The sequence below is a fragment of the Rhinoderma darwinii genome (assembly GCF_050947455.1).
Source record: "Rhinoderma darwinii isolate aRhiDar2 chromosome 1 unlocalized genomic scaffold, aRhiDar2.hap1 SUPER_1_unloc_28, whole genome shotgun sequence".
Taxonomy (NCBI): domain Eukaryota; kingdom Metazoa; phylum Chordata; class Amphibia; order Anura; family Rhinodermatidae; genus Rhinoderma; species Rhinoderma darwinii.
In genome coordinates this window covers 296,783-320,360 of record NW_027461665.1, presented here as the reverse complement: position 1 = coordinate 320,360, position 23,578 = coordinate 296,783, and the positions used below count along the sequence as shown (strand labels likewise).

Sequence of the window (23,578 nt, the reverse complement as noted above, 5' to 3'; positions counted from 1 at the left end):
TTCACAATAAATTAAATAGGACTATGGATTAAGGCTTTTAATGTCTATGGCCATTCTAAGCTGAATGTTCCTGCTCTCGTCAGATCGCAGAAGTTACACAGCTTAAGGCCTCGCTAGTACCAGTGTGGGAGACTGTCTGGGAATCCGTGGTGTGGTTGACTTTTTATTGTGTCGTTTAGATTTTGTTTCACAATCGATTAAAAAGGACTATGGATTAAAGCATTTAATGTCAATGGCCATTCTAAGCTGAATGTGCAAGCTCTCGTTAGATTGCAGAAGTTACACAGCTTAACGCCTCGCTAGTACCAGTGTGGGAGACTGTCTGGGAATCCGTGGTGCGGTTGACTTTTTATTATGTCGTTTACATTTTGTTTCACAATAGATTAAATAGGACTATGGAGTAAAGCATTTGATGTCAATGGCCATTCTAAGCTGAATGTCCCTGCTCTCGTCAGATCGCAGAAGTTACACAGCTTAAGGCCTCGCTAGTACCAGTGTGGGAGACTGTCTGGGAATCCGTGGTGCGGTTGACTTTATATTATGTTGTTTAGATTTTGTTTCACAATCGATTAAAAAGGACTATGGATTAAAGCATTTAATGTCTATGGCCATTCTAAGCTGAATGTGCCTGCTCTCGTCAGATCGCAGAAGTTACACAGCTTAAGGCCTCGCTAGTACCAGTGTGGGAGACTGTCTGGGAATCCGTGGTGTGGTTGAATTTTTATTATGTCGTTTAGATTTTGTTTCACAATCGATTAAAAAGGACTATGGATTAAAGCATTTGATGTCAATGGCCATTCTAAGCTGAATGTCCCTGCTCTCGTCAGATCGCAGAAGTTACACAGCTTAAGGCCTCGCTAGTACCAGTGTGGGAGACTGTCTGGGAATCCGTGTTGCGGTTGACTTTATATTATGTTGTTTAGATTTTGTTTCACAATCGATTAAAAAGGACTATGGATTAAAGCATTTAATGTCTATGGCCATTCTAAGCTGAATGTGCCTGCTCTCGTCAGATCGCAGAAGTTACACAGCTTAAGGCCTCGCTAGTACCAGTGTGGGAGACTGTCTGGGAATCCGTGGTGCGGCTGACTTTTTATTATGTCGTTTAGATTTTGTTTCACAATAGATTAAATAGGACTATGGATTAAAGCATTTAACGTCAATGGCCATTCTAAGCTCAATGTGCCTGCTCTCGTCAGAACGCAGCAGTTACACAGCTTAAGGCCTCGCTAGTACCAGTGTGGGAGACTGTCTTGTAATCCGTGGTGCGGTTGAATTTTTATTATGTCGTTTAGATTTTGTTTCACAATCGATTAAAAAGGACTATGGATTAAAGCATTTAATGTCAATGGACATTCTAAGCTGAATGTCCCTGCTCTCGTCAGATCGCAGAAGTTACACAGCTTAAGACCTTGCTAGTACCAGTGTGGGAGACTGTCTGGGAATCCGTGGTGCGGTTGACTTTTTATTATGTTGTTTAGATTTTGTTTCACAATAGATTAAATAGGACTATGGATTAAGGCTTTTAATGTCAATGGCCATTCTAAGCTGAATGTGCCTGCTCTGGTCAGATCGCAGAAGTTACACAGCTTAACGCCTCGCTAGTACCAGTGTGGGAGACTGTCTGAGAATCCGTGGTGCGGTTGAATTTTTATTGTGTCGTTTAGATTTTGTTTCACAATCGATTAAAAAGGACTATGGATTAAAGCCTTTAATGTCAATGGCCATTCTAAGCTGAATGTCCCTGCTCTTGTTAGATCGCAGAAGTTACACAGCTTAACGCCTTGCTAGTACCAGTGTGGGAGACTGTCTGGGAATCCGTGGTGCGGTTGACTTTTTATTATGTCGTTTAGATTTTGTTTCACAATAGATTAAATAGGACTATGGATTAAGGCTTTTAATGTTAATGGCCATTCTAAACTGAATGTGCCTGCTCTCATCAGATCGCAGAAGTTACACAGCTTAAGGCCTCGCTAGTACCAGTGTGGGAGACTGTCTGGGAATCCGTGGTGCGGTTGAATTTTTATTGTGTCGTTTAGATTTTGTTTCACAATCGATTAAAAAGGACTATGGATTAAAGCCTTTAATGTCAATGGCCATTCTAAGCTGAATGTCCCTGCTCTTGTTAGATCGCAGAAGTTACACAGCTTAACGCCTCGCTAGTACCAGTGTGGGAGACTGTCTGGGAATCCATGGTGCGGTTGACTTTTTATTATGTCGTTTAGATTTTGTTTCACAATAGATTAAATAGGACTATGGATTAAAGCATTTAATGTCAATGGCCATTCTAAGCTGAATGTGCCTGCTCTCGTCAGATCGCAGAAGTTACACAGCTTAAGGCCTCGCTAGTACCAGTGTGGGAGACTGTCTGGGAATCCATGGTGCGGTTGACTTTTTATTATGTCGTTTAGATTTTGTTTCACAATAGATTAAATAGGACTATGGATTAAAGCATTTAACGTCAATGGCCATTCTAAGCTGAATGTGCCTGCTCTCGTCAGAACGCAGAAGTTACACAGCTTAAGGCCTCGCTAGTACCAGTGTGGGAGACTGTCTGGGAATCCGTGGTGCGGTTGAATTTTTATTATGTCGTTTAGATTTTGTTTCACAATCGATTAAAAAGGACTATGGATTAAAGCATTTAATGTCAATGGCCATTCTAAGCTGAAGGTCCCTGCTCTCGTCAGATCGCAGAAGTTACACAGCTTAAGGCCTCGCTAGTACCAGTGTGGGAGACTGTCTGGGAATCCGTGGTGCGGTTGACTTTTTACTATGTTGTTTAGATTTTGTTTCACAATAGATTAAATAGGACTATGGATTAAGGCTTTTAATGTCAATGGCCATTCTAAGCTGAATGTGCCTGCTCTCGTCAGATCGCAGAAGTTACACAGCTTAAGGCCTCGCTAGTACCAGTGTGGGAGACTGTCTGGGAATCCGTGTTGCGGTTGACTTTTTATTATGTAGTTTAGATTTTGTTTCACAATCGATTAAAAAGGACTATGGATTAAGGCTTTTAATGTTAATGGCCATTCTAAGCTGAATGTGCCTGCTCTCGTCAGATCGCAGAAGTTACACAGCTTAAGGACTCGCTAGTACCAGTGTGGGAGACTGTCTGGGAATCCGTGGTGCGGTTGACTTTTTATTATGTCGTTTAGATTTTGTTTCACAATCGATTAAAAAGGACTATGGATTAAAGCATTTAATGTCAATGGCCATTCTAAGCTGAATGTCCCTGCTCTCGTCAGATCGCAGAAGTTACTCAGCTTAAGGCCTCGCTAGTACCAGTGTGGGAGACTGTCTGGGAATCCGTGGTGCGGTTGACTTTTTATTATGTCGTTTAGATTTTGTTTCACAATCGATTAAAAAGTACTATGGATTAAAGCGTTTAATGTCAATGGCCATTCTAAGCTGAATGTGCCTGCTCTCGTCAGATCGCAGAAGTTACACAGCTTAAGGCCTCGCTAGTACCAGTGTGGGAGACTGTCTGGGAATCCGTGGTGTGGTTGACTTTTGATTATGTCGTTTAGATTTTGTTTCACAATAGATTAAATAGGACTTTGGATTAAAGCATTTAACGTCAATGGCCATTCTAAGCTGAATGTGCCTGCTCTCGTTAGATCGCAGAAGTTACACAGCTTAACGCCTCGCTAGTACCAGTGTGGGAGACTGTCTGGGAATCCGTGGTGCGGTTGACTTTTTATTATGTCGTTTAGATTTTGTTTCACAATAGATTAAATAGGACTATGGATTAAAGGATTTAACGTCAATGGCCATTCTAAGCTGAATGTGCCTGCTCTCGTCAGATCGCAGAAGTTACACAGCTTAAGTCCTCGCTAGTACCAGTGTGGGAGACTGTCTGGGAATCCGTGGAGCGGTTGAATTTTTATTATGTCGTTTAGATTTTGTTTCACAATCGATTAAAAAGGACTATGGATTAAAGCATTTAATGTCAATGGCCATTCTAAGCTGAATGTGCCTGCTCTTGTCAGATCGCAGAAGTTACACAGCTTAAGGCCTCGCTAGTACCAGTGTGGGAGACTGTCTGGGAATCCGTGGTGCGGTTGACTTTTATTATGTCGTTTAGATTTTGTTTCACAATAGATTAAATAGGACTATGGATTAAAGCATTTAACGTCAATGGCCATTCTAAGCTGAATGTGCCTGCTCTCGTCAGAACGCAGAAGTTACACAGCTTAAGGCCTCGCTAGTACCAGTGTGGGAGACTGTCTGGGAATCCGTGGTGCGGTTGACTTTTTATTATGTCGTTTAGATTTTGTTTCACAATCGATTAAAAAGGACTATGGATTAAAGCATTTAATGTCAATGGCCATTCTAAGCTGAATGTGCCTGCTCTCGTCAGATCGCAGAAATTACACAGCTTAAGGCCTCGCTAGTACCAGTGTGGGAGACTGTCTGGGAATCCATGGTGCGGTTGACTTTTTATTATGTCGTTTAGATTTTGTTTCACAATAGATTAAATAGGACTATGGATTAAAGCATTTAACGTCAATGGCCATTCTAAGCTGAATGTGCCTGCTCTCGTCAGAATGCAGAAGTTACACAGCTTAAGGCCTCGCTAGTACCAGTGTGGGAGGCTGTCTGGGAATCCGTGGTGCGGTAGACTTTTTATTATGTCGTTTAGATTTTGTTTCACAATCGATTAAAAAGGACTATGGATTAAAGCATTTAATGTCAATGGCAATTCTAAGCTGAATGTGCCTGCTCTCGTTAGATCGCAGAAGTTACACAGCTTAAGCCCTCGCTAGTACCAGTGTGGGAGAGTGTCTGGGAATCCGTGGTGCGGTTGACTTTTTATTATGTCGTTTAGATTTTGTTTCACAATAGATTAAATAGGACTATGGATTAACGCATTTAACGTCAATGGCCATTCTAAGCTGAATGTGCCTGCTCTCGTCAGATCGCAGAAGTTACACAGCTTAAGGCCTCGCTAGTACCAGTGTGGGAGACTGTCTGGGAATCTGTGGTGCGGTTGAATTTTTATTATGTCGTTTAGATTTTGTTTCACAATCGATTAAAAAGGACTATGGATTAAAGCATTTAATGGCAATGGCCATTCTAAGCTGAATGTCCCTGCTCTCGTCAGATCGCAGAAGTTACACAGCTTAAGGCCTTGCTAGTACCAGTGTGGGAGACTGTCTGGGAATCCGTGGTGCGGTTGTGTTTTTATTATGTTGTTTAGATTTTGTTTCACATTCGATTAAAAAGGACTATGGATTAAAGCATTTAATGTCAATGGCCATTCTAAGCTGAATGTGCCTGCTCTCGTCAGACCGCAGAAGTTACACAGCTTAAGGCCTCGCTAGTACCAGTGTGGGAGACTGTCTGGGAATCCGTGGTGCGGTTGACTTTTTATTATGTCGTTTAGATTTTGTTTCACAATCGATTAAAAAGGACTATGGATTAATGCATTTAATGTCAATGGCCATTCTAAGCTGAATGTGCCTGCTCTCGTCAGATCGCAGAAGTTACACAGCTTAAGGCTTTGCTAGTACCAGTGTGGGAGACTGTCTGGGAATCCGTGGTGCGGTTGACTTTTTATTATGTCGTTTAGATTTTGTTTCACAATAGATTAAATAGGACTATGGATTAAAGCATTTAACGTCAATGGCCATTCTAAGCTGAATGTGCCTGCTCTCGTCAGAACGCAGAAGTTACACAGCTTAAGGCCTCGCTAGTACCAGTGTGGGAAACTGTCTGGGAATCCGTGGTGCGGTTGAATTTTTATTATGTCGTTTAGATTTTGTTTCACAATCGATTAAAAAGGACTATGGATTAAAGCATTTAATGTCAATGGCCATTCTAAGCTGAATGTGCCTCCTCTCGTCAGACCGCAGAAGTTACACAGCTTAAGGCCTCGCTAGTACCAGTGTGGGAGACTGTCTGGGAATCCGTGGTGCGGTTGACTTTTTATTATGTCGTTTAGATTTTGTTTCACAATCGATTAAAAAGGACTATGGATTAAAGCATTTAATGTCAATGGCCATTCTAAGCTGAATGTGCCTGCTCTCGTCAGATCGCAGAAGTTACACAGCTTAAGGCTTTGCTAGTACCAGTGTGGGAGACTGTCTGGGAATCCGTGGTGCATTTGACTTTTTATTATGTCGTTTAGATTTTGTTTCACAATAGATTAAATAGGACTATGGATTAAAGCATTTAACGTCAATGGCCATTCTAAGCTGATTGTGCCTGCTCTCGTCAGAACGCAGAAGTTACACAGCTTAAGGCCTCGCTAGTACCAGTGTGGGAAACTGTCTGGGAATCCGTGGTGCGGTTGAATTTTTATTATGTCGTTTAGATTTTGTTTCACAATCGATTAAAAAGGACTATGTATTAAAGCATTTAATGTCAATGGCCATTCTAAGCTGAATGTCCCTGTTCTCGTCAGATCGCAGAAGTTACACAGCTTAAGGCCTCGCTAGTACCAGTGTGGGAGACTGTCTGGGAATACGTGGTGCGGTTGACTTTTTATTATGTTGTTTAGATTTTGTTTCACAATAAATTAAATAGGACTATGGATCAAGGCTTTTAATGTCAATGGCCATTCTAAGCTGAATGTGCCTGCTCTCGTCAGATCGCAGAAGTTACACAGCTTAAGGCCTCGCTAGTACCAGTGTGGGAAACTGTCTGGGAATCCGTGGTGCGGTTGAATTTTTATTATGTCGTTTAGATTTTGTTTCACAATCGATTAAAAAGGACTATGGATTAAAGCATTTAATGTCAATGGCCATTCTAAGCTGAATGTGCAAGCTCTCGTTAGATTGCAGAAGTTACACAGCTTAACGCCTCGCTAGTACCAGTGTGGGAGACTGTCTGGGAATCCGTGGTGTGGTTGACTTTTTATTATGTCGTTTACATTTTGTTTCACAATAGATTAAATAGGACTATGGAGTAAAGCATTTAACGTCAATGGCCATTCTAAGCTGAATGTGCCTGCTCTCGTCAGATCGCAGAAGTTACACAGCTTAAGGCCTCGCTAGTACCAGTGTGGGAGACTGTCTGGGAATCCGTGGTGTGGTTGAATTTTTATTATGTCGTTTAGATTTTGTTTCACAATAGATTAAATAGGACTATGGATTAAAGCATTTAACGTCAATGGCCATTCTAAGCTGATTGTGCCTGCTCTCGTCAGAACGCAGAAGTTACACAGCTTAAGGCCTCGCTAGTACCAGTGTGGGAAACTGTCTGGGAATCCGTGGTGCGGTTGAATTTTTATTATGTCGTTTAGATTTTGTTTCACAATCGATTAAAAAGGACTATGGATTAAAGCATTTAATGTCAATGGCCATTCTAAGCTGAATGTGCAAGCTCTCGTTAGATTGCAGAAGTTACACAGCTTAACGCCTCGCTAGTACCAGTGTGGGAGACTGTCTGGGAATCCGTGGTGCGGTTGGCTTTTTATTATGTTGTTTAGATTTTGTTTCACAATAGATTAAATAGGACTATGGATTAAGGCTTTTAATGTCAATGGCCATTCTAAGCTGAATGTGCCTGCTCTCGTCAGATCACAGAAGTTACACAGCTTAAGGCCTCGCTAGTACCAGTGTGGGAGACTGTCTGGGAATCCGTGGTGCGGTTGACTTTTTATTATGTCGTTTAGATTTGTTTCACAATCGATTAAAAAGGACTATGGATTAAGGCGTTTAATGTCAATGGCCATTCTAAGCTGAATGTGCCTGCTCTCGTTAGATCGCAGAAGTTACACAGCTTAAGGCCTCGCTAGTACCACTGTGGGAGACTGTCTGTGAATCCGTGGTGCGGTTGACTTTTTATTATGTCGTTTAGATTTTGTTTCACAATAGATTAATTAGGACTATGGATTAAAGCATTTAACGTCAATGGCCATTCTAAGCTAAATGTGCCTGCTCTCGTCAGATCGCAGAAGTTACACAGCTTAAGGCCTCGCTAGTACCAGTGTGGGAGACTGTCTTTGAATCCGTGGTGTGGTTGAATTTTTATTATGTCGTTTAGATTTTGTTTCACAATCGATTAAAAAGGACTATGGATTAAAGCATTTAATGTCAATGGCCATTCTAAGCTGAATGTCCCTGCTCTCGTCAGATAGCAGAAGTTACACAGCTTAAGGCCTCGCTAGTACCAGTGTGGGAGACTGTCTGGGAATCCGTGGTGCGGTTGACTTTTTATTATGTCGTTTAGATTTTGTTTCACAATAGATTAAATAGGACTATGGATTAAAGCATTTAACGTCAATGGACATTCTAAGCTGAATGTGCCTGCTCTCGTCAGATCGCAGAAGTTACACAGCTTAACGCCTCGCTAGTACCAGTGTGAGAGACTGTCTGGGAATCCGTGGTGCGGTTGACTTTTATTATGTCGTTTAGATTTTGTTTCACAATCGATTAAAAAGGACTATGGATTAAAGCATTTAATGTCAATGGCCATTCTAAGCTGAATGTCCCTGCTCTCGTCAGATAGCAGAAGTTACACAGCTTAAGGCCTCGCTAGTACCAGTGTGGGAGACTGTCTGGGAATCCGTGGTGCGGTTGATTTTTTATTATGTCGTTTAGATTTTGTTTCACAATCGATTAAAAAGGACTATGGATTAAAGCATTTAATGTCAATGGCCATTCTAAGCTGAATGTGCCTGCTCTCGTCAGATCGCAGAAGTTACACAGCTTAAGGCCTCGCTAGTACCAGTGTGGGAGACTGTCTGGGAATCCGTGGTGCGGTTGACTTTTTATTATGTCGTTTAGATTTTGTTTCACAATCGATTAAAAAGGACTATGGATTAAAGCACTTAATGTCAATGGCCATTCTAAGCTGAATGTGCCTGCTCTCGGCAGAGCGCAGAAGTTACACAGCTTAAGGCCTCGCTAGTACCAGTGTGGGAGACTGTCTGGGAATCCGTGGTGCGGTTGACTTTTCATTATGTCGTTTAGATTTTGTTTCACAATCGATTAAAAAGGACTATGGATTAAAGCATTTAATGTCAATGGCCATTCTAAGCTGAATGTGCCTGCTCTCGTCAGATCGCAGAAGTTACACAGCTTAAGGCCTCGCTAGTACCAGTGTGGAAGACTGTCTGGGAATCCGTGGTACGGTTGACTTTTTATTATGTCGTTTAGATTATGTTTCACAATAGATTAAATAGGACTATGGATTAAAGCATTTAACGTCAATGGCCATTCTAAGCTGAATGTGCCTGCTCTCGTCAGAACGCAGAAGTTACACAGATTAAGGTCTCGCTAGTACCAGTGTGGGAGACTGTCTGGGAATCCGTGGTGCGGTTGAATTTTTATTATGTCGTTTAGATTTTGTTTCACAATCGATTAAAAAGGACTATGGATTAAAGCATTTAACGTCAATGGCCATTCTAAGCTGAATGTCCCTGCTCTCGTCAGATAGCAGAAGTTACACAGCTTAAGGCCTCGTTAGTACCAGTGTGGGAGACTGTCTGGGAATCTGTGGTGCGGTTGATTTTTTATTATGTCGTTTAGATTTTGTTTCACAATCGATTAAAAAGGACTATGGATTAAAGCATTTAATGTCAATGGCCATTCTAAGCTGAATGTGCCTGCTCTCGTCAGATCGCAGAAGTTACACAGCTTAAGGCCACGCTAGTACCAGTGTGGGAGACTGTCTGGGAATCCGTGGTGCGGTTGACTTTTTATTATGTCGTTTAGATTTTGTTTCACAATCGATTAAAAAGGACTATGGATTAAAGCATTTAATGTCAATGGCCATTCTAAGCTGAATGTGCCTGCTCTCGGCAGATCGCAGAAGTTACACAGCTTAAGGCCTTGCTAGTACCAGTGTGGGAGACTGTCTGGGAATCCGTGGTGCGGTTGACTTTTTATTATGTCGTTTAGATTTTGTTTCACAATCGATTAAAAAGGACTATGGATTAAAGCATTTAATGTCAATGGCCATTCTAAGCTGAATGTGCCTGCTCTCGTCAGATCGCAGAAGTTACACAGCTTAAGGCCTCGCTAGTACTAGTGTGGAAGACTGTCTGGGAATCCGTGGTGCGGTTGACTTTTTATTATGTCGTTTAGATTTTGTTTCACAATAGATTAAATAGGACTATGGATTAAAGCATTTAACGTCAATGGCCATTCTAAGCTGAATGTGCCTGCTCTCGTCAGAACGCAGAAGTTACACAGATTAAGGTCTCGCTAGTACCAGTGTGGGAGACTGTCTGGGAATCCGTGGTGCGGTTGAATTTTTATTATGTCGTTTAGATTTTGTTTCACAATCGATTAAAAAGGACTATGGATTAAAGCATTTAACGTCAATGGCCATTCTAAGCTGAATGTGCCTGCTCTCGTCAGAATGCAGAAGTTACACAGCTTAAGGCCTCGCTAGTACCAGTGTGGGAGACTGTCTGGGAATCCGTGGTGCGGTTGGCTTTTTATTATGTTGTTTAGATTTTGTTTCACAATAGATTAAATAGGACTATGGATTAAGGCTTTTAATGTCAATTGCCATTCTAAGCTGAATGTGCCTGCTCTCGTCAGATCACAGAAGTTACACAGCTTAAGGCCTCGCTAGTACCAGTGTGGGAGACTGTCTGGGAATCCGTGGTGCGGTTGACTTTTTATTATGTCGTTTAGATTTTGTTTCACAATAGATTAATTAGGACTATGGATTAAAGCATTTAACGTCAATGGCCATTCTAAGCTAAATGTGCCTGCTCTCGTCAGATCGCAGAAGTTACACAGCTTAAGGCCTCGCTAGTACCAGTGTGGGAGACTGTCTTTGAATCCGTGGTGTGGTTGAATTTTTATTATGTCGTTTAGATTTTGTTTCACAATCGATTAAAAAGGACTATGGATTAAAGCATTTAGTGTCAATGGCCATTCTAAGCTGAATGTCCCTGCTCTCGTCAGATAGCAGAAGTTACACAGCTTAAGGCCTCGCTAGTACCAGTGTGGGAGACTGTCTGGGAATCCGTGGTGCGGTTGACTTTTTATTATGTCGTTTAGATTTTGTTTCACAATAGATTAAATAGGACTATGGATTAAAGCATTTAACGTCAATGGACATTCTAAGCTGAATGTGCCTGCTCTCGTCAGAACGCAGAAGTTACACAGCTTAAGGCCTCGCTAGTACCAGTGTGGGAGACTGTCTGGGAATCCGTGGTGCGGTTGAATTTTTATTATGTTGTTTAGATTTTTTTTCACAATAGATTAAATAGGACTATGGATTAAGGCTTTTAATGTCAATGGCCATTCTAAGCTGAATGTGCCTGCTCTCGTCAGATCGCAGAAGTTACACAGCTTAAGGCCTCGCTAGTACCAGTGTGGGAGACTGTCTGGGAATCCGTGGTGCGGTTGACTTTTTATTATGTCGTTTAGATTTTGTTTCACAATCGATTAAAAAGGACTATGGATTAAAGCATTTAATGTCAATGGCCATTCTAAGCTGAATGTGCCTGCTCTCGTCAGATCGCTGAAGTTACACAGCTTAACGCCTCGCTAGTACCAGTGTGAGAGACTGTCTGGGAATCCGTGGTGCTGTTGACTTTTATTATGTCGTTTAGATTTTGTTTCACAATCGATTAAAAAGGACTATGGATTAAAGCATTTAATGTCAATGGCCATTCTAAGCTGAATGTCCCTGCTCTCGTCAGATAGCAGAAGTTACACAGCTTAAGGCCTCGCTAGTACCAGTGTGGGAGACTGTCTTGGAATCCGTGGTGCGGTTGATTTTTTATTATGTCGTTTAGATTTTGTTTCACAATCGATTAAAAAGGACTATGGATTAAAGCATTTAATGTCAATGGCCATTCTAAGCTGAATGTGCCTGCTCTCGTCAGATCGCAGAAGTTACACAGCTTAAGGCCTCGCTAGTACCAGTGTGGGAGACTGTCTGGGAATCCGTGGTGCGGTTGACTTTTTATTATGTCGTTTAGATTTTGTTTCACAATCGATTAAAAAGGACTATGGATTAAAGCATTTAATGTCAATGGCCATTCTAAGCTGAATGTGCCTGCTCTCGTCAGATCGCAGAAGTTACACAGCTTAAGGCCTCGCTAGTACCAGTGTGGGAGACTGTCTGGGAAGCCGTGGTGCGGGTGACTTTTTATTATGTCGTTTAGATTTTGTTTCACAATCGATTAAAAAGGACTATGGATTAAAGCATTTAATGTCAATGGCCATTCAAAGCTGAATGTGCCTGCTCTCGTCAGATCGCAGAAGTTACACAGCTTAAGGCCTCGCTAGTACCAGTGTGGGAGACTGTCTGGGAAACTGTGGTGCGGTTGACTTTTTATTATGTCGTTTAGATTTTGTTTCACAATAGATTAAATAGGACTATGGATTAAGGCTTTTAATGTCAATGGCCATTCTAAGCTGAATGTGCCTGCTCTCGTCAGATCACAGAAGTTACACAGCTTAAGGCCTCGCTTGTACCAGTGTGCGAGACTGTCTGGGAATCCGTGGTGCGGTTGACTTTTTATTATGTCGTTTAGATTTTGTTTCACAATCGATTAAAAAGGACTATGGATTAAAGCACTTAATGTCAATGGCCATTCGAAGCTGAATGTGCCTGCTCTCGTTAGATCGCAGAAGTTTCACAGCTTAAAACCTCGCTAGTACCAGTCTGGGAATCCGTGGTGCGGTTGACTTTTTATTATGTCGTTTAGATTTTGTTTCACAATAGATTAAATAGGACTATGGATTAAGGTTTTTAATGTCAGTGGCCATTCTAAGCTGAATGTGCCTGCTCTCGTCAGATCGCAGAAGTTACACAGCTTAAGGCCTCGCTAGTACCAGTGTGGGAGACTGTCTGGGAATACGTGGTGCGGTTGAATTTTTATTATGTCGTTTAGATTTTGTTTCACAATCGATTAAAAAGGACTATGGATTAAAGCATTTAATGTCAATGGCCATTCTAAGCTGAATGTCCCTGCTCTCGTCAGATTGCAGAAGTTACACAGCTTAAGGCCTCGCTAGTACCAGTGTGGGAGACTGTCTGGGAATCCGTGGTGCGGTTGACTTTTTATTGTCGTTTAGAAATTGTTTCACAATCGATTAAAAAGGACTATGGATTAAAGCATTTAATGTCAATGGCCATTCTAAACTGAATGTGCCTGCTCTCGTCAGATCGCAGAAGTTACACAGCTTAAGGCCTCGCTAGTACCAGTGTGGGAGACTGTCTGGGAATCCGTGGTGCGGTTGACTTTTTATTATGTCGTTTAGATTTTGTTTCACAATCGATTAAAAAGGACTATGGATTAAAGCATTTAATGTCAATGGCCATTCTAAGCTGAATGTGCCTGCTTTTGTTAGATCGCAGAAGTTACACAGCTTAACGCCTCGCTAGTACCAATGTGGGAGACTGTCTGGGAATCCGTGGTGCGGTTAACTTTGTATTATGTCGTTTAGATTTTGTTTCACAATAGATTAAATAGGACTATGGATTAAAGCGTTTAACGTATTTGGCCATTCTAAGCTGAATGTACCTGCTCTCGTTAGATCGCAGAAGTTACACAGCTTAATGCCTCGCTAGTACCAGTGTGGGAGACTGTCTGGGAATCCGTGGTGCGGTTGACTTTTTATTATGTCGTTTAGATTTTGTTTCACAATCGATTAAAAAGGACTATGGATTAAAGCATTTAATGTCAATAGCCATTCTAAGCTGAATGTCCATGCTCTCGTCAGATCGCAGAAGTTACACAGCTTAAGGCCTTGCTAGTACCAGTGTGGGAGACTGTCTGGGAATCCGTGGTGCGGTTGACTTTTTATTATGTCGTTTCGATTTTGTTTCACAATCGATTAAAAAGGACTATGGATTAAAGCATTTAATGTCAATGGCCATTCTAAACTGAATGTCCCTGCTCTCGTCAGATCGCAGAAGTTACACAGCTTAAGGCCTCGCTAGTACCAGTGTGGGATACTGTCTGGGAATCCGTGGTGCGGTTGACTTTTTATTATGTCGTTTAGATTTTGTTTCACAATCGATTAAAAAGGACTATGGATTAAAGCATTTAATGTAAATGGCCATTCTAAGCTGAATGTGCCTGCTCTCGTTAGATCGCAGAAGTTACACAGCTTAACGCCTCGCTAGTTCCAGTGTGGGAGACTGTCTGGGAATCCGTGGTGCGGTTTATCTTTTTATTATGTCGTTTAGATTTTGTTTCACAATAGATTAAATAGGACTATGGATTAAAGAATTTAACGTCAATGGCCATTCTAAGCTGAATGTGCCTTCTCTCGTCAGATCGCAGAAGTTACACAGCTTAAGGCCTCGCTAGTACCAGTGTGGGAGACTGTCTGGGAATCCGTGGTGCGGTTGACTTTTTATTATGTCGTTTAGATTTTGTTTCACAATCGATTAAAAAGGACTATGGATTAAAGCATTTAATGTCAATGGCCATTCTAAGCTGAATGTCCCTGCTCTCGTCAGATCGCAGAAATAACACAGCTTAAGGCCTCGCTAGTACCAGTGTGGGAGACTGTCTGGGAATCCGTGGTGCGGTTGACTTTTTATTATGTCGTTTAGATTTTGTTTCACAATAGATTAAATAGGACTATGGATTAAGGCATTTAACGTCAATGGCCATTCTAAGCTGAATGTCCCTGCTCTCGTCAGATCGCAGAAGTTACACAGCTTAAGGCCTCGCTAGTACGAGTGTGGGAGACAGTCTGGGAATCCGTGGTGCGGTTGACTTTTTATTATGTTGTTTAGATTTTGTTTCACAATAGATTAAATAGGACTATGGATTAAGGCTTTTAATGTCAATGGCCATTCTAAGCTGAATGTGCCTGCTCTCGTTAGATCGCAGAAGTTACACAGCTTAACGCCTCGCTAGTACCAGTGTGGGAGACTGTGTGGGAATCCGTGGTGCAGTTGACTTTTTATTATGTCGTTTAGATTTTGTTTCACAATAGATTAAATAGGACTATGGATTAAAGAATTTAACGTTAATGGCCATTCTAAGCTGAATGTGCCTGCTCTCGTCAGGTCGCAGAAGTTACACAGCTTAAGGCCTCGCTAGTACCAGTGTGGGAGACTGTCTGGGAATCCGTGGTGCGGTTGAATTTTATTATGTCGTTTAGATTTTGTTTCACAATCGATTAAAAAGGACTATGGATTAAAGCATTTAATGTCAATGGCCATTCTAAGCTGAATGTCCCTGCTCTCGTCAGATCGCGGAAGTTACACAGCTTAAGGCCTCGTTAGTACCAGTGTGGGAGACTGTCTGGGAGTCCGTGGTGCGGTTGGCTTTTTATTATGTTGTTTAGATTTTGTTTCACAATAGATTAAATAGGACTATGGATTAAGGTTTTTAAAGTCAGTGGCCATTCTAAGCTGAATGTGCCTGCTCTCGTCAGATCTCAGAAGTTACACAGCTTAAGGCCTCGCTAGTACCAGTGTGGGAGACTGTCTGGGAATCCGTGGTGCGGTTGAATTTTTATTATGCCGTTTAGATTTTGTTTCACAATCGATTAAAAAGGACTATGGATTAAAGCATTTAATGTCAATGGCCATTCTAAGCTGAATGTCCCTGCTCTCGTCAGATTGCAGAAGTTACACAGCTTAAGGCCTCGCTAGTACCAGTGTGGGAGACTGTCTGGGAATCCGTGGTGCGGTTGACTTTTTATTATGTCGTTTAGATTTTGTTTCACAATCGATTAAAAAGGACTATGGATTAAAGCATTTAATGTCAATGGCCATTCTAAGCTGAATGTGCCTGCTTTCGTTAGATCGCAGAAGTTACACAGCTTAACGCCTCGCTAGTACCAATGTGGGAGACTGTCTGGGAATCCGTGGTGCGGTTAACTTTGTATTATGTCGTTTAGATTTTGTTTCACAATAGATTAAATAGGACTATGGATTAAAGCGTTTAACGTATTTGGCCATTCTAAGCTGAATGTACCTGCTCTCGTTAGATCGCAGAAGTTACACAGCTTAATGCCTCGCTAGTACCAGTGTGGGAGACTGTCTGGGAATCCGTGGTGCGGTTGACTTTTTATTATGTCGTTTAGATTTTGTTTCACAATCGATTAAAAAAGACTATGGATTAAAGCATTTAATGTCAATAGCCATTCTAAGCTGAATGTCCATGCTCTCGTCAGATCGCAGAAGTTACACAGCTTAAGGCCTCGCTAGTACCAGTGTGGGAGACTGTCTCGGAATCCGTGGTGCGGTTGACTTTTTATTATGTCGTTTCGATTTTGTTTCACAATCGATTAAAAAGGACTATGGATTAAAGCATTTAATGTCAATGGCCATTCTAAACTGAATGTCCATGCTCTCGTCAGATTGCAGAAGTTACACAGCTTAAGGCCTCGCTAGTACCAGTGTGGGAGACTGTCTGGGAATCCGTGGTGCGGTTGACTTTTTATTATGTCGTTTAGATTTTGTTTCACAATCGATTAAAAAGGACTATGGATTAAAGCATTTAATGTCAATGGCCATTCGAAGCTGAATGTGCCTGCTCTCGTTAGATCGCAGAAGTTTCACAGCTTAAAACCTCGCTAGTACCAGTGTGGGAGACTGTCTGGGAATCCGTGGTGCGGTTGACTTTTTATTATGTCGTTTAGATTTTGTTTCACAATCGATTAAAAAGGACTATGGATTAAAGCATTTAATGTCAATGGCCATTCTAAGCTGAATGTGCCTGCTCTCGTTAGATCGCAGAAGTTACACAGCTTAACGCCTCGCTAGTTCCAGTGTGGGAGACTGTCTGGGAATCCGTGGTGCGGTTGACTTTTTATTATGTCGTTTAGATTTTGTTTCACAATAGATTAAATAGGACTATGGATTAAAGCATTTAACGTCAATGGCCATTCTAAGCTGAATGAGCCTGCTCTCGTCAGAACGCAGAAGTTACACAGCTTAATGCCTCGCTAGTACCAGTGTGGGAGACTGTCTGGGAATCCGTGGTGCGGTTGAATATTTATTATGTCGTTTAGATTTTGTTTCACAATCGATTAAAAAGGACTATGGATTAAAGCATTTAATGTCAATGGCCATTCTAAGCTGAATGTCCCTGCTCTCGTCAGATCGCGGAAGTTACACAGCTTAAGGCCTCGCTAGTACCAGTGTGGGAGACTGTCTGGGAATCCGTGGTGCGGTTGGCTTTTTATTATGTTGTTTAGATTTTGTTTCACAATAGATTAAATAGGACTATGGATTAAGGCTTTTAATGTCAGTGGCCATTCTAAGCTGAATGTGCCTGCTCTCGTCAGATCGCAGAAGTTACACAGCTTAAGGCCTCGCTAGTACCAGTGTGGGAGACTGTCTGGGAATCCGTGGTGCGGTTGACTTTTTATTATGTCGTTTAGATTTTGTTTCACAATCGATTAAAAAGGACTATGGATTAAAGCATTTAATGTCAATGGCCATTCTAAACTGAATGTGCCTGCTCTCGTCAGATCGCAGAAGTTACACAGCTTAAGGCCTCGCTAGTACCAGTGTGGGAGACTGTCTGGGAATCCGTGGTGCGGTTGACTTTTTATTATGTCGTTTAGATTTTGTTTCACAATCGATTAAAAAGGACTATGGATTAAAGCATTTAATGTCAATGGCCATTCTAAGCTGAATGTGCCTGCTTTCGTTAGATCGCAGAAGTTACACAGTTTAACGCCTCGCTAGTACCAATGTGGGAGACTGTCTGGGAATCCGTGGTGCGGTTAACTTTGTATTATGTCGTTTAGATTTTGTTTCACAATAGATTAAATAGGACTATGGATTAAAGCGTTTAACGTATTTGGCCATTCTAAGCTGAATGTACCTGCTCTCGTTAGATCGCAGAAGTTACACAGCTTAATGCCTCGCTAGTACCAGTGTGGGAGACTGTCTGGGAATCCGTGGTGCGGTTGACTTTTTATTATGTCGTTTAGATTTTGTTTCACAATCGATTAAAAAGGACTATGGATTAAAGCATTTAATGTCAATAGCCATTCTAAGCTGAATGTCCATGCTCTCGTCAGATCGCAGAAGTTACACAGCTTAAGGCCTCGCTAGTACCAGTGTGGGAGACTGTCTCGGAATCCGTGGTGCGGTTGACTTTTTATTATGTCGTTTCGATTTTGTTTCACAATCGATTAAAAAGGACTATGGATTAAAGCATTTAATGTCAATGGCCATTCTAAACTGAATGTCCCTGCTCTCGTCAGATCGCAGAAGTTACACAGCTTAAGGCCTCGCTAGTACCAGTCTGGGAATCCGTGGTGCGGTTGACTTTTTATTATGTCGTTTAGATTTTGTTTCACAATCGATTAAAAAGGACTATGGATTAAAGCATTTAATGTCAATGGCCATTCGAAGCTGAATGTGCCTGCTCTCGTTAGATCGCAGAAGTTTCACAGCTTAAAACCTCGCTAGTACCAGTGTGGGAGACTGTCTGGGAATCCGTGGTGCGGTTGACTTTTTATTATGTCGTTTAGATTTTGTTTCACAATCGATTAAAAAGGACTATGGATTAAAGCATTTAATGTCAATGGCCATTCTAAGCTGAATGTGCCTGCTCTCGTTAGATCGCAGAAGTTACACAGCTTAACGCCTCGCTAGTTCCAGTGTGGGAGACTGTCTGGGAATCCGTGGTGCGGTTGACTTTTTATTATGTCGTTTAGATTTTGTTTCACAATAGATTAAATAGGACTATGGATTAAAGAATTTAACGTCAATGGCCATTCTAAGCTGAATGTGCCTGCTCTCGTCAGATCGCAGAAGTTACACAGCTTAAGGCCTCGCTAGTACCAGTGTGGGAGACTGTCTGGGAATCCGTGGTGCGGTTGACTTTTTATTATGTCGTTTAGATTTTGTTTCACAATCGATTAAAAAGGACTATGGATTAAAGCATTTAATGTCAATGGCCATTCTAAGCTGAATGTCCCTGCTCTCGTCAGATCGCAGAAGTTACACAGCTTAAGGCCTCGCTAGTACCAGTGTGGGAGACTGTCTGGGAATCCGTGGTGCGGTTGTCTTTTTATTATGTCGTTTAGATTTTGTTTCACAATAGATTAAATAGGACTATGGATTAAGGCATTTAACGTCAATGGCCATTCTAAGCTGAATGTCCCTGCTCTCGTCAGATCGCAGAAGTTACACAGCTTAAGGCCTCGCTAGTACCAGTGTGGGAGACAGTCTGGGGATCCGTGGTGCGGTTGACTTTTTATTATGTTGTTTAGATTTTGTTTCACAATAGATTAAATAGGACTATGGATTAAGGCTTTTAATGTCAATGGCCATTCTAAGCTGAATGTGCCTGCTCTCGTTAGATCGCAGAAGTTACACAGCTTAACGCCTCGCTAGTACCAGTGTGGGAGACTGTGTGGGAATCCGTGGTGCGGTTGACTTTTTATTATGTCGTTTAGATTTTGTTTCACAATCGATTAAAAAGGACTATGGATTAAAGCATTTAATGTCAATGGCCATTCTAAGCTGAATGTGCCTGCTTTCGTTAGATCGCAGAAGTTACACAGCTTAACGCCTCGCTAGTACCAATGTGGGAGACTGTCTGGGAATCCGTGGTGCGGTTAACTTTGTATTATGTCGTTTAGATTTTGTTTCACAATAGATTAAATAGGACTATGGATTAAAGCGTTTAACGTATTTGGCCATTCTAAGCTGAATGTACCTGCTCTCGTTAGATCGCAGAAGTTACACAGCTTAATGCCTCGCTAGTACCAGTGTGGGAGACTGTCTGGGAATCCGTGGTGCGGTTGACTTTTTATTATGTCGTTTAGATTTTGTTTCACAATCGATTAAAAAGGACTATGGATTAAAGCATTTAATGTCAATAGCCATTCTAAGCTGAATGTCCATGCTCTCGTCAGATCGCAGAAGTTACACAGTTTAAGGCCTCGCTAGTACCAGTGTGGGAGACTGTCTCGGAATCCGTGGTGCGGTTGACTTTTTATTATGTCGTTTCGATTTTGTTTCACAATCGATTAAAAAGGACTATGGATTAAAGCATTTAATGTCAATGGCCATTCTAAACTGAATGTCCCTGCTCTCGTCAGATCGCAGAAGTTACACAGCTTAAGGCCTCGCTAGTACCAGTGTGGGAGACTGTCTGGGAATCCGTGGTGCGGTTGACTTTTTATTATGTCGTTTAGATTTTGTTTCACAATCGATTAAAAAGGACTATGGATTAAAGCATTTAATGTCAATGGCCATTCGAAGCTGAATGTGCCTGCTCTCGTTAGATCGCAGAAGTTTCACAGCTTAAAACCTCGCTAGTACCAGTGTGGGAGACTGTCTGGGAATCCGTGGTGCGGTTGACTTTTTATTATGTCGTTTAGATTTTGTTTCACAATCGATTAAAAAGGACTATGGATTAAAGCATTTAATGTCAATGGCCATTCTAAGCTGAATGTCCCTGCTCTCGTCAGATCGCAGAAGTTACACAGCTTAAGGCCTCGCTAGTACCAGTGTGGGAGACTGTCTGGGAATCCGTGGTGCGGTTGACTTTTTATTATGTCGTTTAGATTTTGTTTCACAATAGATTAAATAGGACTATGGATTAAGGCATTTAACGTCAATGGCCATTCTAAGCTGAATGTCCCTGCTCTCGTCAGATCGCAGAAGTTACACAGCTTAAGGCCTCGCTAGTACCAGTGTGGGAGACAGTCTGGGGATCCGTGGTGCGGTTGACTTTTTATTATGTTGTTTAGATTTTGTTTCACAATAGATTAAATAGGACTATGGATTAAGGCTTTTAATGTCAATGGCCATTCTAAGCTGAATGTGCCTGCTCTCGTTAGATCGCAGAAGTTACACAGCTTAACGCCTCGCTAGTACCAGTGTGGGAGACTGTGTGGGAATCCGTGGTGCGGTTGACTTTTTATTATGTCGTTTAGATTTTGTTTCACAATCGATTAAAAAGGACTATGGATTAAAGCATTTAATGTCAATGGCCATTCTAAGCTGAATGTGCCTGCTTTCGTTAGATCGCAGAAGTTACACAGCTTAACGCCTCGCTAGTACCAATGTGGGAGACTGTCTGGGAATCCGTGGTGCGGTTAACTTTGTATTATGTCGTTTAGATTTTGTTTCACAATAGATTAAATAGGACTATGGATTAAAGCGTTTAACGTATTTGGCCATTCTAAGCTGAATGTACCTGCTCTCGTTAGATCGCAGAAGTTACACAGCTTAATGCCTCGCTAGTACCAGTGTGGGAGACTGTCTGGGAATCCGTGGTGCGGTTGACTTTTTATTATGTCGTTTAGATTTTGTTTCACAATCGATTAAAAAGGACTATGGATTAAAGCATTTAATGTCAATAGCCATTCTAAGCTGAATGTCCATGCTCTCGTCAGATCGCAGAAGTTACACAGTTTAAGGCCTCGCTAGTACCAGTGTGGGAGACTGTCTCGGAATCCGTGGTGCGGTTGACTTTTTATTATGTCGTTTCGATTTTGTTTCACAATCGATTAAAAAGGACTATGGATTAAAGCATTTAATGTCAATGGCCATTCTAAACTGAATGTCCCTGCTCTCGTCAGATCGCAGAAGTTACACAGCTTAAGGCCTCGCTAGTACCAGTGTGGGAGACTGTCTGGGAATCCGTGGTGCGGTTGACTTTTTATTATGTCGTTTAGATTTTGTTTCACAATCGATTAAAAAGGACTATGGATTAAAGCATTTAATGTCAATGGCCATTCGAAGCTGAATGTGCCTGCTCTCGTTAGATCGCAGAAGTTTCACAGCTTAAAACCTCGCTAGTACCAGTGTGGGAGACTGTCTGGGAATCCGTGGTGCGGTTGACTTTTTATTATGTCGTTTAGATTTTGTTTCACAATCGATTAAAAAGGACTATGGATTAAAGCATTTAATGTCAATGGCCATTCTAAGCTGAATGTGCCTGCTCTCGTTAGATCGCAGAAGTTACACAGCTTAACGCCTCGCTAGTTACAGTGTGGGAGACTGTCTGGGAATCCGTGGTGCGGTTGACTTTTTATTATGTCGTTTAGATTTTGTTTCACAATAGATTAAATAGGACTATGGATTAAAGCTTTTAATGTCAGTGGCCATTCTAAGCTGAATGTGCCTGCTCTCGTCAGATCGCAGAAGTTACACAGCTTAAGGCCTCGCTAGTACCAGTGTGGGAGACTGTCTGGGAATCCGTGGTGCGGTTGAATTTTTATTATGTCGTTTAGATTTTGTTTCACAATCGATTAAAAAGGACTATGGATTAAAGCATTTAATGTCAATGGCCATTCTAAGCTGAATGTCCCTGCTCTCGTCAGATTGCAGAAGTTACACAGCTTAAGGCCTCGCTAGTACCAGTGTGGGAGACTGTCTGGGAATCCGTGGTGCGGTTGACTTTTTATTATGTCGTTTAGATTTTGTTTCACAATCGATTAAAAAGGACTATGGATTAAAGCATTTAATGTCAATGGCCATTCTAAACTGAATGTGCCTGCTCTCGTCAGATCGCAGAAGTTACACAGCTTAAGGCCTCGCTAGTACCAGTGTTGGAGACTGTCTGGGAATCCGTGGTGCGGTTGACTTTTTATTATGTCGTTTAGATTTTGTTTCACAATCGATTAAAAAGGACTATGGATTAAAGCATTTAACGTCAATGGCCATTCTAAGCTGAATGAGCCTGCTCTCGTCAGAACGCAGAAGTTACACAGCTTAATGCCTCGCTAGTACCAGTGTGGGAGACTGTCTGGGAATCCGTGGTGCGGTTGAATATTTATTATGTCGTTTAGATTTTGTTTCACAATCGATTAAAAAGGACTATGGATTAAAGCATTTAATGTCAATGGCCATTCTAAGCTGAATGTCCCTGCTCTCGTCAGATCGCGGAAGTTACACAGCTTAAGGCCTCGCTAGTACCAGTGTGGGAGACTGTCTGGGAATCCGTGGTGCGGTTGGCTTTTTATTATGTTGTTTAGATTTTGTTTCACAATAGATTAAATAGGACTATGGATTAAGGCTTTTAATGTCAGTGGCCATTCTAAGCTGAATGTGCCTGCTCTCGTCAGATCGCAGAAGTTACACAGCTTAAGGCCTCGCTAGTACCAGTGTGGGAGACTGTCTGGGAATCCGTGGTGCGGTTGACTTTTTATTATGTCGTTTAGATTTTGTTTCACAATCGATTAAAAAGGACTATGGATTAAAGCATTTAATGTCAATGGCCATTCTAAACTGAATGTGCCTGCTCTCGTCAGATCGCAGAAGTTACACAGCTTAAGGCCTCGCTAGTACCAGTGTGGGAGACTGTCTGGGAATCCGTGGTGCGGTTGACTTTTTATTATGTCGTTTAGATTTTGTTTCACAATCGATTAAAAAGGACTATGGATTAAAGCATTTAATGTCAATGGCCATTCTAAGCTGAATGTGCCTGCTTTCGTTAGATCGCAGAAGTTACACAGCTTAACGCCTCGCTAGTACCAATGTGGGAGACTGTCTGGGAATCCGTGGTGCGGTTAACTTTGTATTATGTCGTTTAGATTTTGTTTCACAATAGATTAAATAGGACTATGGATTAAAGCGTTTAACGTATTTGGCCATTCTAAGCTGAATGTACCTGCTCTCGTTAGATCGCAGAAGTTACACAGCTTAATGCCTCGCTAGTACCAGTGTGGGAGACTGTCTGGGAATCCGTGGTGCGGTTGACTTTTTATTATGT

General features: G+C 41.7%; 92 pseudogenes; all 92 read left to right on the top strand.

Annotated features, from left to right (window-relative positions):
• Positions 1–42: 42 nt before the first annotated feature.
• On the top strand, positions 43–161 carry LOC142671604 (5S ribosomal RNA; annotated as a pseudogene).
• Positions 162–414: 253 nt separating this feature from the next.
• LOC142673035 (5S ribosomal RNA) lies at positions 415–533 on the top strand (annotated as a pseudogene).
• A 67-nt stretch (positions 534–600) lies between these two features.
• Positions 601–719, top strand: LOC142672242 (5S ribosomal RNA; annotated as a pseudogene).
• Positions 720–786: 67 nt separating this feature from the next.
• LOC142672073 (5S ribosomal RNA) lies at positions 787–905 on the top strand (annotated as a pseudogene).
• Positions 906–972: 67 nt separating this feature from the next.
• On the top strand, positions 973–1,091 carry LOC142671897 (5S ribosomal RNA; annotated as a pseudogene).
• A 253-nt stretch (positions 1,092–1,344) lies between these two features.
• Positions 1,345–1,463, top strand: LOC142672586 (5S ribosomal RNA; annotated as a pseudogene).
• Positions 1,464–1,902: 439 nt separating this feature from the next.
• On the top strand, positions 1,903–2,021 carry LOC142672161 (5S ribosomal RNA; annotated as a pseudogene).
• A 253-nt stretch (positions 2,022–2,274) lies between these two features.
• LOC142671558 (5S ribosomal RNA) lies at positions 2,275–2,393 on the top strand (annotated as a pseudogene).
• A 67-nt stretch (positions 2,394–2,460) lies between these two features.
• LOC142671171 (5S ribosomal RNA) lies at positions 2,461–2,579 on the top strand (annotated as a pseudogene).
• A 67-nt stretch (positions 2,580–2,646) lies between these two features.
• LOC142671216 (5S ribosomal RNA) lies at positions 2,647–2,765 on the top strand (annotated as a pseudogene).
• Positions 2,766–2,832: 67 nt separating this feature from the next.
• Positions 2,833–2,951, top strand: LOC142671872 (5S ribosomal RNA; annotated as a pseudogene).
• Positions 2,952–3,018: 67 nt separating this feature from the next.
• On the top strand, positions 3,019–3,137 carry LOC142672232 (5S ribosomal RNA; annotated as a pseudogene).
• Positions 3,138–3,204: 67 nt separating this feature from the next.
• LOC142671237 (5S ribosomal RNA) lies at positions 3,205–3,323 on the top strand (annotated as a pseudogene).
• A 67-nt stretch (positions 3,324–3,390) lies between these two features.
• LOC142673138 (5S ribosomal RNA) lies at positions 3,391–3,509 on the top strand (annotated as a pseudogene).
• A 67-nt stretch (positions 3,510–3,576) lies between these two features.
• Positions 3,577–3,695, top strand: LOC142672142 (5S ribosomal RNA; annotated as a pseudogene).
• A 67-nt stretch (positions 3,696–3,762) lies between these two features.
• On the top strand, positions 3,763–3,881 carry LOC142672010 (5S ribosomal RNA; annotated as a pseudogene).
• Positions 3,882–3,948: 67 nt separating this feature from the next.
• LOC142671534 (5S ribosomal RNA) lies at positions 3,949–4,067 on the top strand (annotated as a pseudogene).
• Positions 4,068–4,133: 66 nt separating this feature from the next.
• Positions 4,134–4,252, top strand: LOC142672860 (5S ribosomal RNA; annotated as a pseudogene).
• A 67-nt stretch (positions 4,253–4,319) lies between these two features.
• LOC142671511 (5S ribosomal RNA) lies at positions 4,320–4,438 on the top strand (annotated as a pseudogene).
• A 67-nt stretch (positions 4,439–4,505) lies between these two features.
• On the top strand, positions 4,506–4,624 carry LOC142671999 (5S ribosomal RNA; annotated as a pseudogene).
• Positions 4,625–4,877: 253 nt separating this feature from the next.
• Positions 4,878–4,996, top strand: LOC142671752 (5S ribosomal RNA; annotated as a pseudogene).
• Positions 4,997–5,063: 67 nt separating this feature from the next.
• LOC142672309 (5S ribosomal RNA) lies at positions 5,064–5,182 on the top strand (annotated as a pseudogene).
• Positions 5,183–5,249: 67 nt separating this feature from the next.
• On the top strand, positions 5,250–5,368 carry LOC142673061 (5S ribosomal RNA; annotated as a pseudogene).
• Positions 5,369–5,435: 67 nt separating this feature from the next.
• On the top strand, positions 5,436–5,554 carry LOC142671563 (5S ribosomal RNA; annotated as a pseudogene).
• Positions 5,555–5,621: 67 nt separating this feature from the next.
• On the top strand, positions 5,622–5,740 carry LOC142671575 (5S ribosomal RNA; annotated as a pseudogene).
• A 67-nt stretch (positions 5,741–5,807) lies between these two features.
• Positions 5,808–5,926, top strand: LOC142672377 (5S ribosomal RNA; annotated as a pseudogene).
• A 67-nt stretch (positions 5,927–5,993) lies between these two features.
• On the top strand, positions 5,994–6,112 carry LOC142672198 (5S ribosomal RNA; annotated as a pseudogene).
• A 67-nt stretch (positions 6,113–6,179) lies between these two features.
• LOC142671833 (5S ribosomal RNA) lies at positions 6,180–6,298 on the top strand (annotated as a pseudogene).
• A 67-nt stretch (positions 6,299–6,365) lies between these two features.
• Positions 6,366–6,484, top strand: LOC142673155 (5S ribosomal RNA; annotated as a pseudogene).
• A 67-nt stretch (positions 6,485–6,551) lies between these two features.
• Positions 6,552–6,670, top strand: LOC142671808 (5S ribosomal RNA; annotated as a pseudogene).
• Positions 6,671–6,923: 253 nt separating this feature from the next.
• On the top strand, positions 6,924–7,042 carry LOC142671851 (5S ribosomal RNA; annotated as a pseudogene).
• A 67-nt stretch (positions 7,043–7,109) lies between these two features.
• Positions 7,110–7,228, top strand: LOC142671832 (5S ribosomal RNA; annotated as a pseudogene).
• Positions 7,229–7,481: 253 nt separating this feature from the next.
• Positions 7,482–7,600, top strand: LOC142671499 (5S ribosomal RNA; annotated as a pseudogene).
• Positions 7,601–7,666: 66 nt separating this feature from the next.
• LOC142671802 (5S ribosomal RNA) lies at positions 7,667–7,785 on the top strand (annotated as a pseudogene).
• Positions 7,786–8,038: 253 nt separating this feature from the next.
• On the top strand, positions 8,039–8,157 carry LOC142671822 (5S ribosomal RNA; annotated as a pseudogene).
• Positions 8,158–8,409: 252 nt separating this feature from the next.
• On the top strand, positions 8,410–8,528 carry LOC142672216 (5S ribosomal RNA; annotated as a pseudogene).
• Positions 8,529–8,595: 67 nt separating this feature from the next.
• Positions 8,596–8,714, top strand: LOC142672826 (5S ribosomal RNA; annotated as a pseudogene).
• A 67-nt stretch (positions 8,715–8,781) lies between these two features.
• LOC142671945 (5S ribosomal RNA) lies at positions 8,782–8,900 on the top strand (annotated as a pseudogene).
• Positions 8,901–8,967: 67 nt separating this feature from the next.
• Positions 8,968–9,086, top strand: LOC142671846 (5S ribosomal RNA; annotated as a pseudogene).
• Positions 9,087–9,153: 67 nt separating this feature from the next.
• LOC142672469 (5S ribosomal RNA) lies at positions 9,154–9,272 on the top strand (annotated as a pseudogene).
• Positions 9,273–9,339: 67 nt separating this feature from the next.
• Positions 9,340–9,458, top strand: LOC142672348 (5S ribosomal RNA; annotated as a pseudogene).
• A 67-nt stretch (positions 9,459–9,525) lies between these two features.
• Positions 9,526–9,644, top strand: LOC142673116 (5S ribosomal RNA; annotated as a pseudogene).
• Positions 9,645–9,711: 67 nt separating this feature from the next.
• LOC142671977 (5S ribosomal RNA) lies at positions 9,712–9,830 on the top strand (annotated as a pseudogene).
• A 67-nt stretch (positions 9,831–9,897) lies between these two features.
• LOC142671165 (5S ribosomal RNA) lies at positions 9,898–10,016 on the top strand (annotated as a pseudogene).
• A 67-nt stretch (positions 10,017–10,083) lies between these two features.
• On the top strand, positions 10,084–10,202 carry LOC142672468 (5S ribosomal RNA; annotated as a pseudogene).
• Positions 10,203–10,269: 67 nt separating this feature from the next.
• Positions 10,270–10,388, top strand: LOC142671380 (5S ribosomal RNA; annotated as a pseudogene).
• A 67-nt stretch (positions 10,389–10,455) lies between these two features.
• LOC142671264 (5S ribosomal RNA) lies at positions 10,456–10,574 on the top strand (annotated as a pseudogene).
• Positions 10,575–10,827: 253 nt separating this feature from the next.
• LOC142671821 (5S ribosomal RNA) lies at positions 10,828–10,946 on the top strand (annotated as a pseudogene).
• Positions 10,947–11,013: 67 nt separating this feature from the next.
• Positions 11,014–11,132, top strand: LOC142672027 (5S ribosomal RNA; annotated as a pseudogene).
• Positions 11,133–11,199: 67 nt separating this feature from the next.
• LOC142672825 (5S ribosomal RNA) lies at positions 11,200–11,318 on the top strand (annotated as a pseudogene).
• Positions 11,319–11,385: 67 nt separating this feature from the next.
• On the top strand, positions 11,386–11,504 carry LOC142672652 (5S ribosomal RNA; annotated as a pseudogene).
• Positions 11,505–11,570: 66 nt separating this feature from the next.
• Positions 11,571–11,689, top strand: LOC142672653 (5S ribosomal RNA; annotated as a pseudogene).
• Positions 11,690–11,756: 67 nt separating this feature from the next.
• Positions 11,757–11,875, top strand: LOC142672824 (5S ribosomal RNA; annotated as a pseudogene).
• A 67-nt stretch (positions 11,876–11,942) lies between these two features.
• Positions 11,943–12,061, top strand: LOC142671642 (5S ribosomal RNA; annotated as a pseudogene).
• Positions 12,062–12,128: 67 nt separating this feature from the next.
• Positions 12,129–12,247, top strand: LOC142671931 (5S ribosomal RNA; annotated as a pseudogene).
• A 427-nt stretch (positions 12,248–12,674) lies between these two features.
• LOC142671620 (5S ribosomal RNA) lies at positions 12,675–12,793 on the top strand (annotated as a pseudogene).
• Positions 12,794–12,860: 67 nt separating this feature from the next.
• On the top strand, positions 12,861–12,979 carry LOC142671671 (5S ribosomal RNA; annotated as a pseudogene).
• A 65-nt stretch (positions 12,980–13,044) lies between these two features.
• LOC142671360 (5S ribosomal RNA) lies at positions 13,045–13,163 on the top strand (annotated as a pseudogene).
• A 439-nt stretch (positions 13,164–13,602) lies between these two features.
• Positions 13,603–13,721, top strand: LOC142672269 (5S ribosomal RNA; annotated as a pseudogene).
• Positions 13,722–13,788: 67 nt separating this feature from the next.
• Positions 13,789–13,907, top strand: LOC142672012 (5S ribosomal RNA; annotated as a pseudogene).
• A 254-nt stretch (positions 13,908–14,161) lies between these two features.
• On the top strand, positions 14,162–14,280 carry LOC142671992 (5S ribosomal RNA; annotated as a pseudogene).
• Positions 14,281–14,347: 67 nt separating this feature from the next.
• LOC142671365 (5S ribosomal RNA) lies at positions 14,348–14,466 on the top strand (annotated as a pseudogene).
• Positions 14,467–14,533: 67 nt separating this feature from the next.
• Positions 14,534–14,652, top strand: LOC142672252 (5S ribosomal RNA; annotated as a pseudogene).
• Positions 14,653–14,719: 67 nt separating this feature from the next.
• On the top strand, positions 14,720–14,838 carry LOC142672333 (5S ribosomal RNA; annotated as a pseudogene).
• A 67-nt stretch (positions 14,839–14,905) lies between these two features.
• LOC142672278 (5S ribosomal RNA) lies at positions 14,906–15,024 on the top strand (annotated as a pseudogene).
• A 66-nt stretch (positions 15,025–15,090) lies between these two features.
• Positions 15,091–15,209, top strand: LOC142671722 (5S ribosomal RNA; annotated as a pseudogene).
• A 67-nt stretch (positions 15,210–15,276) lies between these two features.
• On the top strand, positions 15,277–15,395 carry LOC142672471 (5S ribosomal RNA; annotated as a pseudogene).
• A 67-nt stretch (positions 15,396–15,462) lies between these two features.
• LOC142671670 (5S ribosomal RNA) lies at positions 15,463–15,581 on the top strand (annotated as a pseudogene).
• A 439-nt stretch (positions 15,582–16,020) lies between these two features.
• Positions 16,021–16,139, top strand: LOC142672491 (5S ribosomal RNA; annotated as a pseudogene).
• A 625-nt stretch (positions 16,140–16,764) lies between these two features.
• Positions 16,765–16,883, top strand: LOC142672594 (5S ribosomal RNA; annotated as a pseudogene).
• A 67-nt stretch (positions 16,884–16,950) lies between these two features.
• On the top strand, positions 16,951–17,069 carry LOC142671592 (5S ribosomal RNA; annotated as a pseudogene).
• A 67-nt stretch (positions 17,070–17,136) lies between these two features.
• LOC142673123 (5S ribosomal RNA) lies at positions 17,137–17,255 on the top strand (annotated as a pseudogene).
• A 67-nt stretch (positions 17,256–17,322) lies between these two features.
• On the top strand, positions 17,323–17,441 carry LOC142671358 (5S ribosomal RNA; annotated as a pseudogene).
• Positions 17,442–17,880: 439 nt separating this feature from the next.
• On the top strand, positions 17,881–17,999 carry LOC142672490 (5S ribosomal RNA; annotated as a pseudogene).
• A 613-nt stretch (positions 18,000–18,612) lies between these two features.
• LOC142672823 (5S ribosomal RNA) lies at positions 18,613–18,731 on the top strand (annotated as a pseudogene).
• Positions 18,732–18,798: 67 nt separating this feature from the next.
• On the top strand, positions 18,799–18,917 carry LOC142671361 (5S ribosomal RNA; annotated as a pseudogene).
• Positions 18,918–18,984: 67 nt separating this feature from the next.
• Positions 18,985–19,103, top strand: LOC142672509 (5S ribosomal RNA; annotated as a pseudogene).
• A 67-nt stretch (positions 19,104–19,170) lies between these two features.
• LOC142672283 (5S ribosomal RNA) lies at positions 19,171–19,289 on the top strand (annotated as a pseudogene).
• A 439-nt stretch (positions 19,290–19,728) lies between these two features.
• Positions 19,729–19,847, top strand: LOC142672721 (5S ribosomal RNA; annotated as a pseudogene).
• Positions 19,848–19,914: 67 nt separating this feature from the next.
• On the top strand, positions 19,915–20,033 carry LOC142671630 (5S ribosomal RNA; annotated as a pseudogene).
• A 253-nt stretch (positions 20,034–20,286) lies between these two features.
• LOC142673034 (5S ribosomal RNA) lies at positions 20,287–20,405 on the top strand (annotated as a pseudogene).
• Positions 20,406–20,472: 67 nt separating this feature from the next.
• Positions 20,473–20,591, top strand: LOC142672508 (5S ribosomal RNA; annotated as a pseudogene).
• A 67-nt stretch (positions 20,592–20,658) lies between these two features.
• Positions 20,659–20,777, top strand: LOC142672282 (5S ribosomal RNA; annotated as a pseudogene).
• Positions 20,778–21,216: 439 nt separating this feature from the next.
• On the top strand, positions 21,217–21,335 carry LOC142672718 (5S ribosomal RNA; annotated as a pseudogene).
• Positions 21,336–21,402: 67 nt separating this feature from the next.
• LOC142671626 (5S ribosomal RNA) lies at positions 21,403–21,521 on the top strand (annotated as a pseudogene).
• Positions 21,522–21,960: 439 nt separating this feature from the next.
• On the top strand, positions 21,961–22,079 carry LOC142671786 (5S ribosomal RNA; annotated as a pseudogene).
• Positions 22,080–22,146: 67 nt separating this feature from the next.
• LOC142671669 (5S ribosomal RNA) lies at positions 22,147–22,265 on the top strand (annotated as a pseudogene).
• A 67-nt stretch (positions 22,266–22,332) lies between these two features.
• LOC142671840 (5S ribosomal RNA) lies at positions 22,333–22,451 on the top strand (annotated as a pseudogene).
• A 67-nt stretch (positions 22,452–22,518) lies between these two features.
• On the top strand, positions 22,519–22,637 carry LOC142672593 (5S ribosomal RNA; annotated as a pseudogene).
• A 67-nt stretch (positions 22,638–22,704) lies between these two features.
• On the top strand, positions 22,705–22,823 carry LOC142671590 (5S ribosomal RNA; annotated as a pseudogene).
• Positions 22,824–22,890: 67 nt separating this feature from the next.
• Positions 22,891–23,009, top strand: LOC142673122 (5S ribosomal RNA; annotated as a pseudogene).
• Positions 23,010–23,076: 67 nt separating this feature from the next.
• On the top strand, positions 23,077–23,195 carry LOC142671357 (5S ribosomal RNA; annotated as a pseudogene).
• The last annotated feature ends 383 nt before the right edge of the window (positions 23,196–23,578 follow it).